At 45.0% G+C, this 15245-nt stretch overlaps 1 long non-coding RNA gene across 1 annotated transcript in view; it reads right to left on the bottom strand.

The window, feature by feature from the left end:
* Positions 1-14314, bottom strand: part of LOC116944124 (uncharacterized) — a 68792-nt gene extending 54478 nt beyond the window's left edge. The window contains exon 1 of the long non-coding RNA XR_004403047.2: positions 14001-14314. This is a non-coding gene — a long non-coding RNA (uncharacterized LOC116944124). The remainder of the gene's footprint in view (positions 1-14000) is intronic.
* Positions 14315-15245: the final 931 nt, after the last annotated feature.

Below are 15245 nucleotides of genomic sequence, written 5' to 3'. Positions count from 1 at the left end.
GGCCCCTGTTTGCATGACTGAATATTCCATTCTCCCCACAGCTGAACAAATTACACATTCGTGTCGTGGACTAAATTACCCTTTATTCAAATTCAACTGTTAAATGTTGCCTACTTTACATCACAGAAGGTAAACAAAAAGAATGTGACCAAAGATGAACTCCCAAGGACATTTCTGGCAATAATAATAATAATAATTATTATTATTTTTACTGCAGAAAGCAGTCCTCTCTTTTCTCTGATGCATGCAATGTGTTCTTGCAGCTTTATTGCTCGCAGCTACAATTCCCGAGTCCAACTGGTCATAAATAAATAATTATACTACAAAAATGTTTACTTATTTAGTCGTTAAATTTCACGGGCTTATAGCTTGGGAATACTTCAGTAAGTGTATTAACATACGATGTCCTAGCCAGTGTGTATATTAGAACACACCTTGAGTAAACTTTTGCTGACACTTTTTTTGTAAATATTGCAAAAAAGTGTTCGAAGCCTTTTCAATGTTATTACTCCAAGGACAGTGAGAGCGAGAAATTCTAATTTCTTTGCACCTTTCGAAGGTCCACGTGAATCGTTGTCAATCAAAATATTCACTTATTTAACTTGTTTACTTATGAATTCAAAGGTAAGTTTCTGTTGAAACCCCAGTGAGAGGTACGTGGCTAGGAGGAATCATTTCCGATGGTCAAGAATAATAATGGAGTGGCAGCCCAAAAAATATAACGCGACCAAGAGGACGTGAACTGAGGAGATGGAGCGATTAAATCCGTGGATGTGCAGGTGCTAGGTGGACAATGAGAGATGGCAATAGCTTTGGGAGGCCTTCATCCAGCAGTGCATTGACCATGGTTGATGGTGAAGATGATGAACCCCTTCAGATGTAGAGTCGAATTGAATAGGGTGGATTGGGGCAGCATGGTACAGCATTTGACAGAACAAGTAAAAAATATAAAACACTAAATCACATACAAATGGCCTCCTGAGAAAGGGATGTTAGGCTACAAATTCACAGTCATTCATCATCAGCAACAGCAGCCATGATATATCTACTGCTGCACTTTACACCATTGGTTTGCGCAGCAGAGGAGATGAGCAGACCCAATTCTCGTTTGAGCATGGAGACACTTTGTTGAGCTGCAATTCAAGTGTAGTGAGCGACTTCCGAGACATGTCATGTAAAAGGCTTCGTATTTATTCTCACACTTTAAGCACAACACTCGGCGATATGTCTATGTAACGTTCTACGTAGCGACACATAGCCGACCCTTCTACACAACCCCATCATTGGCGTCCAACTACACAGATATCTGACTCGCGCAGTGAAGGCGACGATGAGGGCCTTGCAGAAGATCGGCCACGTGGCCGGACGACGAAGAGATATGACGGCGAGCAGCGACGCAGCCAGGACCCAGGACCCCCAACAGCAACCAAATCTCTTGTTGGGTCCCCCTTATATACACCGAGGATGTCGAGCGCGACCAACTCATTAACTCGCAAGACCGAGGTAGACTGCAGCGGAGGCTGGGACTTCTTCAGCAGCGGTTTCCTATGTGCGCATTCCGTGCAACCTTGAATGAAGTGGTTCACATCACCTGACATCCCCGGCCAATAATAATCACGTTGCAATGTTAGCAATGTTTTTCGCACCCCGAGGTGTAACAACTTATCCTCGTGCACCACTCGAGTCAGCTTGTCTCGGAGGGCAGCAGGAACCACAACGCGATGACGGTGCAACCCATCCTCGTCCAACGTCAAAAGACCCTCCCGTAGGACCGGTTGCGGGCCGTCAGAGGGAGCAGACTCCTTGTGTCCTGCTTCCGCTTGATGCCGCAAGGTCATAAGGGGCACGCCTTCCATCTGCAATCCTCCACACTCGGCACTCTTAAGGTGCAAAACACTGTCCCCTGGCACGACCTCCTCAGCGGAATCTCCTCCTTCACGTGCCGCCATGACGGCCGAAGGCCTCGTCACCGGAGGTTTACGATGACCCGCGCCAGACGAACATGTACAAACAGTCTCTTGGGGAAAGCGGGATGACGCGTCAGCGTTGCAATGCCATACCCCTTCATGGTATATCACTCGGAACGAGTACTCCTGGAGAATCTTCAGCCAATGTGAGAGCTGCCCAGAGGGCTGGTCCACTCTGAGGGAGTAATGAAGGGCCGCATGATCCGTACGAACAACAAATTCTCTGCCATCAACAGGCCTATACTGTTGTATAAAGCATACCATGGCTAACAGTTCCCTACGGGTGACACAGTAACACTGTTCAGCAGCGGACAAGACGCGGCTACCATACACAACTACCCTCTCCACTCTGTTCTTAACCTGGGACAGGACAGCTCCTATACCCGTGTCACTAGCGTCTGTGTCAAGGACAAATGGCAGGTAGAAATCTGGGTAATCGAGTGCGGGCGCGCCAGCCAGGCATTCGCGAAGGGCTATAAACACAGCCTCTTTCTCCGCCCCCCACGTGAATCTCTGGTTCTTTGCCATCAAAGTGTGTAGCGGCTTAGCCACTGTAGAATACTGTGGCACAAATCTGCGAGAATACGATGTGAACCCAACAAAACTGCGGACCTCCCCCACGGACTTCGGAGTCGGCCAGTCCCGTACGCATGCCGTTTTTTCGGGGTCCGTGGATACACCATTTGCACTAACAATGTGGCCCAAGTAATGCACGGAGTTCTGCAGCAAATTACATTTAGCGGGCTTCAATTTCAGATTAGCCGATCGCATCTGAACAAGAACAGATCGCAGTCGCTGGAGGTGTTCTTCAAAAGTGCGGCTAAACACAATGTCATCTAAATAAATGAGGCAGGAGTCCCACTGCAGTCCAACCAAAATGAGTTCCATCAACCGCTGAAAGGTGGCCAGGGCCAAGTACAATCCCATCGGAAGGCAGTTAAATTGGAAGAGTCCCTGGGGCGTAAGGAATGCGGTTTTAGTTTCAGACAACTCTTCGAGGGGACGTTGCCAAAACCCCGATAACAAGTCAAGCATAGAAAAAACACGCACCGGACAATGCGTCCAGGGATTCGTCCATGCGTGGATGCAGGTACGCATCAGCCACCGAGACCTTATTCAATTTACAAAAGTCTACACAAACCTGCGACTGTCATCATGTTTTTTAACAAGCACTATGGGCGCTCCTCAAGGGCTGGTAGAAGGATAAATAATATTGGCAGCTAACATCTCGTCCACCGCTTGTTGCACATGTTCCTTCTCTAGCGGACTCAGCCAATATGGGTTCTGACTAATGGGGTTGGCTTCTCCTGTATCAATACGGTGTTGCAAAAGGGGAGGACGGCCGATATCAAATTTACTTCTACTGAACACATCCAAAAACTCGTGCAGCAGCAATCGTAATTCCCCCTGTTGCGCCGGAGACAACTGCGGGTTTCCTTGACACAACGCCTCTGCCCATGTCTCATCCAATTCGACATTCTTGTCTACCGCGCCAACAATCCCATCGCACGCAATTCCATCACCCTCGATGAAACACGGCCGTCACGTGAGCCAACACCGTCCCTGCCTGAACCACAGCCGTCTCTGGGCCCGCATTGAGCACCTGTAAGAATGGCTCCTGGTTGAGGCAGACGACTGTCTGTGCGCCAACCAGCGCTAAACTCCGGGTCACCACATTAGACGGAGTCAACAGGACGCCTGATTCTGGAGCAGCCACCTGCAACCGCTTGCAATAGCGCAGCGGCACCAACATCTGCGTGCCTGGTGGGATTTGCACCGAGTCCCTGACAAGGGCCTGGACTGTAACACTTGCTACAGTACTTTTGTATGGGGACCGCAAAAAAAACAGTTTGCGGCCCAATGGCATCTCCACACAGCCCTGATCGATGAGGATCTTAAGGCGCATTTTACTAAAAAAATCGGTGCCTAAAAGGCAGGGCACCGCCAGCGTCCTCGAGATCAGTACCAGCCCAACAACTGCGATCTCGCCAACCTCGACGCGGGCCTCCACTTGCCCTTTAATCTCCATACTTCCACTGTTTGCCGCAACGCATGCATTTACAACCGGCCTAACAAGCTGGTTACTCATCGGCAACAGATTAAAAATTACGCCCGATATAATGGTGGCAGAAGCACCCGTGTCCACCAAGACACGCACCTCAATTCCCTGGATAGTTGCCCGACACCGCAGACATCTGGCGGCCCATTGGGATGTCTGTTCGTCTTCGTCAATCACCGGCAAGACAACCCTCATCTCCCGTGCCAGTCCCAGCATCCTTTCCATTACCAGAGAGTCGAGGGCCTTTGGGTCCACCGTGGGGTACGCCGCCTCTCCCAATGCCAACAGCGCGCTGTGGTAGGAAAGGGGTATCTCGGCCTCTCCTGGCCTACGCCGCAGAAACTTATTACGAGTATCGGAAGGCGGCTCGTACACGTCCGCCATCTCAGCGTATAAAACATCGAGGGCGTCGTCGTCTAACACCGTCAGCAGAGCTCTCAGCGGCTCCTCCTCGGTCCAATTCACCGACTAGTAGGCCGCTTCAAAACGCCAGGTGTAGGCGCTACAATCTCCCCCTGCCATGACAAATTCCCTGACAGGATGCAATCGGCAGGTTTGCTCAGTTCCTCTTCCCCCGTCAGCAGCAGCAGGCGTCGCTTCTGGCGAATCACACCCGAGCCCAAAAATGGCGGCTTCCGACCGCGCTTCTCCGGCGCCACGTGTAATGGCGGCCTCCGGCCGCATGGTCTCTGCGCCCCGCTGTAATGTCGGCCGCCCCAACCCGCGGACGTTCTTGCCAGCGCGTCGTTCTCCCGCGCCTGATCTCCTCTCTCCGGCGAGGTCTGTGTGGTCCGCCCTGCCATCGTAGTCACCGTCATGAGCTCCAGCAACTGCATGTGTAGTCGCCCACAGGAGCTCAATTTGCGCCGATACCATGCGCCCACCCTCTTCAGGCTGTTGCTGCGGAGAGGCTGCCCCCGGTCCCGCCGTCTCTGGTGCAGCCAACTCTCCCACCGCGGCTTCAATAACCGTGACCGTGGTTCCTGCAGCTGTCAGGAGGTCCTGCATCTTATTTTCATCATCATCGGAAGACGCCACAGGTGGGTTCTGCTTCTTTTGGTACTTCGACATTCTTCTGTTCAATAAAATTTTCTTCTCAACCACTTCTGACTCCAAATGTAGTGAGCGACTTCCGAGACACGTCGTGTAGAAGGCTTCTTATTTATTCTCACACTTTAAGCACAACACTGGGCGATACATCTATGTAACGTTCTACGTAGCTGCACATAGCCGATCCTTCTACAAAACCCCATCGTCGGCATCCAACTACACAGCCGTCTGACTAGCGCAGCGACGGCGACGATGAGAGCCTTGCAGAAGATCGGCCACGTGGCCAGACGACACCGAACCTCTGGTTTGGTCCCCCTTATATACACCCTGGCACGACCAAGCCCCGCCTCTGACCACGCCCCCTTCCAGAACCTTCGAGCAAGTTCCCGGAGCTTCCCGACTGACTCCACCTTTCACCTTTACCCCAGATACGCCCATAACTGTTACATAACATTCCCATAACAGTGATTACCTCTTCAGGCTGTCATTACACATGTATTCTTTTATACATCGTTATCGGGACGCTGCTACAGTGTAACGGTTAGCACACAGCTACTGGACTTTCAATCCATAGGTCACCAATTCGATGCGATCTCCCGTCGTGAAAATTTAAACAATGGACGCGTGTATTATTTCTCCCTGCCTCGACTCACCTAGCAGTATCAATGGGTAGAGTACAGTAAGTTAATCAGCATGTTTTGTATGGCAGGGTAAAATGTGGGTACTCTTTAAAACGGACTTAATGCTTTTCAAATATATTTTCTCGTATTATTTTGCGTTCAATGCAATGGTGACTTAGATGGCAAATCTATGTCAGAGGTGGCAAATATTAATTAATAATACAAAACATTTCAGTTGACTCCTACCTCTTCCAAGACGTCTGTCCAGCTTGGAAGAGTAGGCCAAAGTAGCCACGAGTGGAGGAGCTCTCTCGAGCTCCACTGCTGGTGGAAGCTCTTCCACCAGCAGTGGCATGAGCAAGCAATTGTAGGGCTGCACCTGTTGTACCTGATGTGCTGTATGTATATCTGCACCTGTGGAGGAGGCTTATGAAGGACGCTACTTGGCAGTTGGAGGCAGTCGCCCTCCAGCAACAACGGAGGGCAGAGGAGCGACACTCACAATAACGAGCGGAGCGCCGAGTGGATAAAGACAGCAAGTTGGCAGAGTAGGGGGCACAGGTGGTTCATTGGCCACTCATCTCAGTCAGTCAACTCATGGCACCTTGGTCTGTCCCGTGACCTCCTGCCCAGCGGGCGTTCGACACTTCACGTCGCCTTCACGTGCACATAGCCTGGCACAAGCGCCGCGGTGACGTCACCGCCACTTAGTGGCGATTGGCGGTTGTTGTGACCTTCTTACACTGCTCTAGAGCATCGAGATGAGGCTTTAAAAATGTTGTTAATGATTTCTGATTGTCCCCCATTAATAATTGACGTGTTTACAGTGCCTTGATTACCATAGACTGCCAGTACGCTCACCGAGATTAATAACCAGGCTACAGTCTACATTATAGCCTGCCAGTAAATTCACCCAGCTTAATAACCATTGCTACGGTCTACATTATAGACCGACAGTACACTCACCAAACTTAATAACCAGGCTACAGTCTACATTATAGGTTGCCAGTAAACTCACTCCGATTAAGAACCATTGCTACAGTCTACATTCGTGGGGTTTGGGGTTTTTTAAAATAATTTTTATTCACTTTTTTATGATTATTTGTCTATCTACATGACTTTACCGAAAGAACCAAAGAAAATTAAGCATTTATTTGTCTATATACGTGTGTGTGCATTGTTTTCGTCTGGGCGTTTATAAAGTTCTGCAACCATCTGCGGCCAACAGTCTGAATATAATTATTAAATGCAACCTTCATGTGTTTACATATTTGCAGTCAATTTGAAAACACAACTTAAGTGCCTCTTCTAACTTAATTTATTGGTTAAATCTGTCCAGAGGAAATTTGAAAACTGTGGTGTTTTTTTATGAGCTCCAACTTTAGACGATGAAAGCATCGCTTGTGCTTAGTTGATATTTCAAACAAACCATTATTTAGAAGCTCTATTTGCTATGTTTTATAAATTCGGACCAGTAACATTCATCTCAGTCATCTAACATCGTCTTAAGGGAAAATGTTCCAGCAAGAAACGAGTAGAAAACACTTCAGTTTTAATATTCCTTGATATTCCTATTATTTTAATAAACAGTTGTCATCATTATGCACTAATTATCGTAAATTTTAAAATTGTTATCAGCTGGCTCCAGGGTTAATACTTGCTTGCAGAACAGATTTTCAAGAAGGCTATTAAAGGACACTTTCTGTACACTTTTTTACCTTTAATTACAAACATTCATAGCTGAATGGAGGAATCATTTTATCCGCGTGAAGGTGGGAAGTAGGCCTTGTGAATGCTGATTTGGATCTGCTGCAGTATAAGGGCAGAATCAAATGCAATGTCTAACCTCATTTGGAAGTCTGTGCCTCAAGTGGTGGTTATAGGAACCTGCCTTATCAACAGCACCTGACATTCCACACACCGCAAACTGTGGCACGGTATTAAAAACAACGACAAGACACCGCATTCTCAGCAAGCGACCTGTTCGTTTAACTGAAATGGCCACAAGTTGCTGGTTTTGTAAGCAATGCGTCTTGTGCGTTTGCTTTGTAATTAAAGGACGCGGCCATCTGTTCGTTTGTCGAGCTATCGGAAACGTTTGTTTACCTGGACCCTAATAGCGGTTGATATGGTAAAGTATCCTCGCAATTTATTTCTCTCCGAACGTAATAACTATTAATTACAGTTTGTGAAGGCCTTTAATTGAATTTTAACTCCAAGCACATGTTACAGCCCACGGCATGAACTGAACACTGTGTAACGCCTGTCACGAGAGGAGAGGGACCAGCTGACTAGTTTAATGTGCCCTCTTTTACTTTTGCAAAGGATATAAATAATTTTGCGTCAGTTTACAAACTACACTACTTTCAATGTAAGTGTGCCAGGATCCCAATAAATTAGTTTTGTTTTTTTACAGAAAATGGGAGACTTATTACTTGATTTGTTTTTGCCTGTCCATGAATGTGTGACAGTGTGCCAGTTTACAGTGTATAGCCATGCTGCAGTACAAACCAGTCTGAGCCGGTAATGGCTTTAGATAAACATAGCCCAGCAGCTGAGTATACACAAGCACAGCACGCAGAGTGAGATGGACTTTAAGACCTAACCAAACGCATACTTCTCAACCTTGAATGTGTACAGTGCTGTTCATGCCTTCGAAAATTACTTTTGAGATCAATCCTCCCCCTCTCTTTCTCTTCCACGACGTGGTCGAGCACCACTCAGTAGGCGATATAGAAGACAAAATACTGACCCAACCACATTTTGCCTGTCAGATCATGCAAGGGTGCAAACTGAAGAGTGGTGTGCCAGATGTATGCCAACCATGATACTCGTGCCCTCTACGCTGAAATTAAACTGGATTTAATTTTATGCAAGCATTTAAATGCAATGCTCTTAGGTTGACGGTTAATAGTTAATAATGCAACTTTTAGCTTTTAAAGGAATGGGTGAAAAAAAAAACCCTGATAAAATATTAACAATTAGGAAAATTTCAATTGTTCAATATTTTAATACGTGAAATAGTGTACAGTCTGTATATGGGATGATGGGTTCACGTTACTAGTGATCACTGTGTGGGGCACATCTCAGGTTCAGCTGCACAAAGGATTAAAGGATCCCATATTCAATACGGGAGTGATCTTACCTTTCAGCAAATCCTCCGGTGGCAATGCTAGTGTGGGGCGAGGGCTGTACTGGATGGGTGCTCTGGGTGATATGCTGAGTCACACTAACAAATGGGTGTCCCTTTGCCAATTTGTAACCGGTGTGTAGTCACTGAAGCGGCAACAAACTCTTTAGCTGCATTATACATGTGAGATAAGGACATAGCTCAGGTGGGAGAGCAGAGCAAGGCTTTGCAATCATGAGGTCCCGGGTTCAAATCACAGGCTGGATTGACTCATTCCATCATATTACGACGTTTCGATTGCAACACAAGCAACAACCGTCATCAGGTAGAACTACATTTGAGAGAGAGAGACAAAACACAAACACGGAGACACACAGACAGACACACAAGCAGAGCGAGACAACAGACACACAGAGAGAGACACACATGCTGTGTGTCTCTCATGTGTATGTTGTATGTTGTGTCTCTCATGTGTATGTTGTGTGTTTCTCTCTGTGTGTCTCTGTGTTGTCTCTCTCTGCTTGTGTGTCTATCTGTCTCCGTGTCTGTGTTTTGTCTCTCTCTCAAATTTAATTCTACCTGATGATGGTTGCTTGTGTTGCAATCGAAACGTCGTATTATATTAAATTTATTTTCTTTATACGTGACTTTGCCGAAATAACCAAAGAGTAATTCCTGCAGTCACGAAAGCTTCAAATCAAGTTTAATCCCATTATCATCATCATCATCTCTCCGAGATCAGGTTTGGGACTGGTCTTACGGCTGAAACTATACCTAGATCAGTGAGTTGGAGGTGCACTTTATTGTGGCCACTGCTTCACTTGCCAACCTTCAACTACATAGTTCATGATTAACTCTGCTTAATATAATGCACTTAAAGAGCCTCCTAGAATAACCTTGAGGTTTCTTGTTCTACAGCAACTTTTCCAGATTGCGTGCGCGTGTGTGTTTTTCCATCGCACTAAAAAGAACGTCAGGAAATTGGATATCAACACAGGCAGTTGTGGACTAGATGTGCCCAACAATTGTTGTTTTATATCAGCCAGTGGAGAGGAGTGGATTTCTTTCCTCACTGTGATTGATCCAAATACACAGCTTCCTAGTGCCCCACGACCCAACCTCGAAACTCAATCAGGCGAGTCACAACTGCTGCCTACACACGACTTACACACAAAATCAATCAACCAATTCCTTCCTTTAGAACCAGGTAAAGGAATACCGAGATACAATCTGTCTTTACATCGAAGACCTGGGTGTTTACAAATGCACAAGGCGGGACCTGGCATTATTGATTACACATTTATAATTGCATGTAATTATTAAAAAATGTGGGTGTGGGCCATGATTAATAATATCACAAGGACTCTAATGTCAACTTTTACAGCAAAATGGTAGGCTTTTATAGATGTCGTGCAGGAATTAACAGATATTCATGGTGGAATTCAGGCTACAGTCTTTGGCAACTGTCTCAGAAGGCAAGGACTCATGTGGATCACGAAGGGGTCATGGTGGAGGGATGGAATGACTTCAAAGTGCACGAAAATGAACGCTAAATGAAAAATAAGAAACATGTGAAATAAGTCCTCAAGTAATTAATGTCTTTTAGAATGAGAAACGGCTACAAAATAATTATATACTTTTTTTGGAAAGCCTTACTAAGATAATTTTTCAATAAGGCCCTGTTTGGGATGCATGGCCAAAGTATTTTGTTATTTCTTTCTGTGTAACTGGATTGCCTGGAGAAAGCTTAGGCATATGAAGGGACAACACCCAAACACTTGAGAGATAAGTCAGCTCCTTGCTTGATATACAATCATCGCATTGCCTGCAGATACATTTCTCACATGTAATATAGCTCCATTGCTACATGACTTACCAGCTTGTCTGCAAGCCACTGCATTGCATGTCGTGGCTTAAAATTGATTCTCACACTCACGATGCATGCATTGGATCATGTGTGATCCATTTACCTTGAATGCAATAGGTACACATGATCCCTGCTGCCGCTAGAGGCAACGACATGTTCTATAAACAGAAAGAGTGAATATGTTCTCGAAGAGACTGTGACCATAATTGTGACAATTCGTTGCATCACGAGGGAGCAGAATTTGTGACAGACCTAATTACAAGTATGCACCGCCACACCCGGCACTAGACTAATAATTCACAATTACTCTTTAAATGAGAATGCCTGTTTAAGGTCAAAGGGCAGGGAATGTCATCGGGTGGAACAGGGAATAGACACTTTAAGTGAAGCACTCCGCATGACCCCCCGCCACCACCCAAAAGGCGTCCCAACACAGCTTCTTAAAATTCCTTTCTCCAGGTGTGGCTGCTAAGGGAAAAGTGCCTGTACCAAATAACAGGCGTTCACATTAACACAAATGTGCCGTCCATCCACCAGGAATTTTAAAACATTCATGATGGATCGCTCCGTGAGTTCACCTGTCAGTTCTGGGTGAGAATTAGAGTGCTGCAGGTACCATACTGTTTCCGCCAAAAAATATGATTCCACGTTAAAGTGCCTATTCGGTGCTTCATGGTAGAGAAATAATAATATATAGTAATGTATTCTATAACTTTTATTATACCATATATGTACTTGTGTATGTTTTTTTATGTGTACTACATTTTGCCATTTGTTAATTGTTATAAATTTATAGATACTTTCAAAAACATTTTTCAAATGTGGATTCGAATTATTAAATGAATGTTTTCAGAAATGTTACATTAATGTCGAATCTTTTAAGATGTGCTGATCTTTGTACACATCTTAGTAGAGTCTGAAAAAAAATCTTTGAATTCACACTCGTAAGATATGGGTCTCGGATGTTCTGTTGAAAAGTACATTCTCTTGAAGTCACATACACACAAAATTTTATGCAGCCGCTATCTGAATAAATCACCATGCCGTTACTGAAATACAATTTGAAGAATAATTGAAGTTTTGAGAACAATTTTGACTTTATACTGATTAATGGTTAAATTCTGAGTTTATGAGATGGATGAATAGAAACGCAGGGAGGAAAAAGTTCACTGCTTGCCGCAAGGGAAATTCCTGGCTGAAAAATAATGACAGAATTGGTGACAGAAAAAATACCCCAAAACAGCCATTTACCAAAATAAAACATACCCCATGCGTTGTATAATTACCTCTCATTATCACCACGGAAATTAATTAGCCAAAGTGCAGGCATCGGATGGTGCCGTATGAACACCAAAGCCTGTGCCAAGAAGCGACGGTACCTCTCAAAGCAACACGTGCCTTGCACCTGTGTGCCGTCTGTTCACGTTATCGGCACAGATACGGGAGTGGCAGGTAGATAGTGGGCCCATGTGCTGCGAACAGCTGTGTAAACCAGGGAGCCTGGACAAGGCAGCAGATGTCTGATTTTAGTCCACACATTTCTGGCTGAGTTGGCAGAAGCTTAAAAAGCTGCCAACGAGACTCATTTGCCAGCTCTACAGCTTTATTCGCAAAGCGTGACCAAATGTGAATGCGACTAACTCACCGGAGTTCAAATAGGAGTGATAATCACAGTCAAATCACAAATCTCTCCGTGCCAAATAAGAATTTGTCTTTGCACGGATTTATTTCCCTTCATTGTCCTGTGCTAGAGGTGAAATATTTCACGTTGCTACACTTTCATTTGCAATAAGTGATGCACCAGCATACAGCCGCGCAACATTTATCAACCTTATTGCTAATACCACTGCTTGTGTTGCTCAAGTTTTGAATTGAGATTTCAGCCATTTAGGTTTTACACTCAATCACAGAACTGCTCGTTTTTGTGGCTCAAAAGAATATATAGAATATATATTTTAAATTGTAATTGTGTTGTTTTATAAATATCACCTTGATGATCATCATCGTGATGATCATGATGATAACAATGATTTCGATGATGATCACAATCACCATTAACCAAAGCACCTGGAATGCACCCAAACTTATCAGATCTCAGAAGCTAAGCAGATTTGAGCATGGATAGTGCTGAGAAGGGTGACCGTCAGGCATAACAGGTATTATAGGCTGTTTTGGCGATACATGGTGCAAAGCAGAAGAATCCATGGTTGTAGTGTACTTCTGTGTTCCCACGTCTATGATCCCTACCTTCACCAACATACACTGACTAGCATGGTGAATTCTGGTCATATAACCCCTACGCCGCGCATGGCATGGGCAGGTCCTCATCCAGCAGCGGCGTGACAAAGGGTTTGTACGTGTACATGACAGTGATGGTGATGACAACAATGATGATGATGACAATGACAGCTATGATATGGTGGCGGTGATGATGGTGGTGGCGATGATGATGGTGATGAGTGATTTTGAATACCCACCAGACACATTCACAAAGCGACCGTTGTGCCGTTGGTCACATGACCAGGGCAACTGATATGCTGTGCCAATGAAAGATTAATGAATGTTTCACAGAAAAAGTGATTGTCCATTAAATTGTATTCAACTTGTTCAGAATTGTGTAAAAAGACATTTTGTTAACCGTGCAATTATTCATTGCTAAACTCGAAATTCCCTTTAATTACAGCTAATACCGCTCCTTGTGTTGCTCAAGTTTTTAATTGAAGATTTTAGTCATTTAGATTTGTCACTTATTCACAGAACTACACGTATTTGTTGCTCAAAATAATATATAGAATATATATTTAAACTGTAATTGTGTTGTTTTTATAATAAACAATAAATATAAAAATGCTATGGAGCTATAGAGATGAAAAACAGTCGACGTTAAATAACAAAACAATTGCCCCACATTTACTTGCAGAGTTAGTAGATCTATACCTAGGTACGCGTCAGCTGTTTTTAGACAGTAACGCGATATTTAAAATAAAATGTAGTACCATTTATACAACGTACAAGTACACATAGCATTGGAGAATAAATCAAATAGGAGAGGACGAAACGTAAAAGGAGAACCAAGCAGGAATAGACGAACGGTTACTTGAGCGGGCAACTGCTTTATGTAAACGGGGGATTATGGAGTTAATACATTTACCAGCCATCAAGATTTCCACTTGTTCAGACACGGCTCTGGATAATAAATGCCTGTTTGTGTTCGAGCAGTGTTGTCTTACGGCCGTGCGTTTAATTTTGCTACGAAACTGACACACAATGGGGCCCCTCTTGCACAGCGAGTGTCATGCGATCTCACAATGTCCACGAATGCCAGAGAAGACAGCAGGCTCACTGTCCCCCGCCCGACGAGAATGGCTTCGCTCACTGAGGGCGTGTTGAGCGCATCCGTGCCCGAGAGCCTGGATAAAGTTTCAAACCGGTCGGCCTCAAAACCCGATGGCGAGCGCGCGCTATCTCTTTGCCTCCACGTAAGCTGCCATCCACGCCATTGTCGACAGACAGCCAAGGAGGGGTGGGGGGCATTAAGAGGTCATTTTCGGCAGTGGGAGATGTTACACAAATCAGCCACTTAGCTTCAGGGGGAAAAGGGGGGTGGGGGGGGCTTAGTGCCGCAGTTAGCAACAACAACAAAAAACCCCGGGGGGTGGGGATGAAACATTTCCAGAATGTCGTCACTCTCACCTGCGCATGTGTAGGCAATGGGGTGTAACACACGTGGCTTACTGGCTGCCCTTTTATAAGTATAATACATTTCGAGAATATATATTTTCTTAACTGAAATCGCTTTTTTACATTTAGCAGTAGCCAACACACCTGACGTTAAATTAAAAAAGAAATGTGCTGGTTAAAGTTGAGGAAGTGGTTTAAGCGCTGGGTGAGGTCCGTGTTCCCCTTGAGCTGAATTCTTCACTCTGCGTACAGAGGGCATCTTTCACGCATGTGGCCACTAAAGCAGCTTTATTGGCTGATAAACTGTGAGTACATGCATGCAGGCCCAGAGACTACAATCTGTCACGTTTATTATCTGGGTCTTGCTTTCAACATTTTTTTTGGCGGCAGATTGACCACGTTGGCATTAAATTTATTGCCGTTGCATGGGATTTACATCACAGCGCCTACCACTTTTATTTACTTATAAATATTTTGCCTGGGCATATCATCAGGATCCCCCCCCCCCCCCCGCCGCTATGAAAAACATTTCAATGTTATACAATAATAGCTTTAGTATCCAAAATCTGTGCGTGATGTGTGCATCTGTCAATGCGTTACATCACACAAAACACAAAATCTACTTTTCGGCATGCCTTATTCACTGACAGGGCTAGAGCTGTTTTTGTTTTTTTAACATACCAAGCCATCTATATGTCGATGGAATTTGCCTCTGCATTTTCACTGACCTGTGCACATCCAATAGATGTTAATTGACTGGCTTTGATGAATTAGTGCCCGACTATCATTATACTGATCCTGCGAAGAGGGAATCTAAATCCTTCTACAGATTTGCACATGCGCCTGTGAGCAAACACGCCTGCGTGGAGTA

This window comes from Petromyzon marinus, chromosome 20, assembly GCF_048934315.1.
Source record: "Petromyzon marinus isolate PM22_M1 ecotype Great Lakes invasive population chromosome 20, UKy_Petmar_22M1.pri1.0, whole genome shotgun sequence".
NCBI classification, from domain to species: Eukaryota; Metazoa; Chordata; class Hyperoartia; order Petromyzontiformes; family Petromyzontidae; genus Petromyzon; species Petromyzon marinus.
Note: the sequence above shows the minus strand (reverse complement) of the source record. Positions and strands in the feature narration are given on the sequence as shown.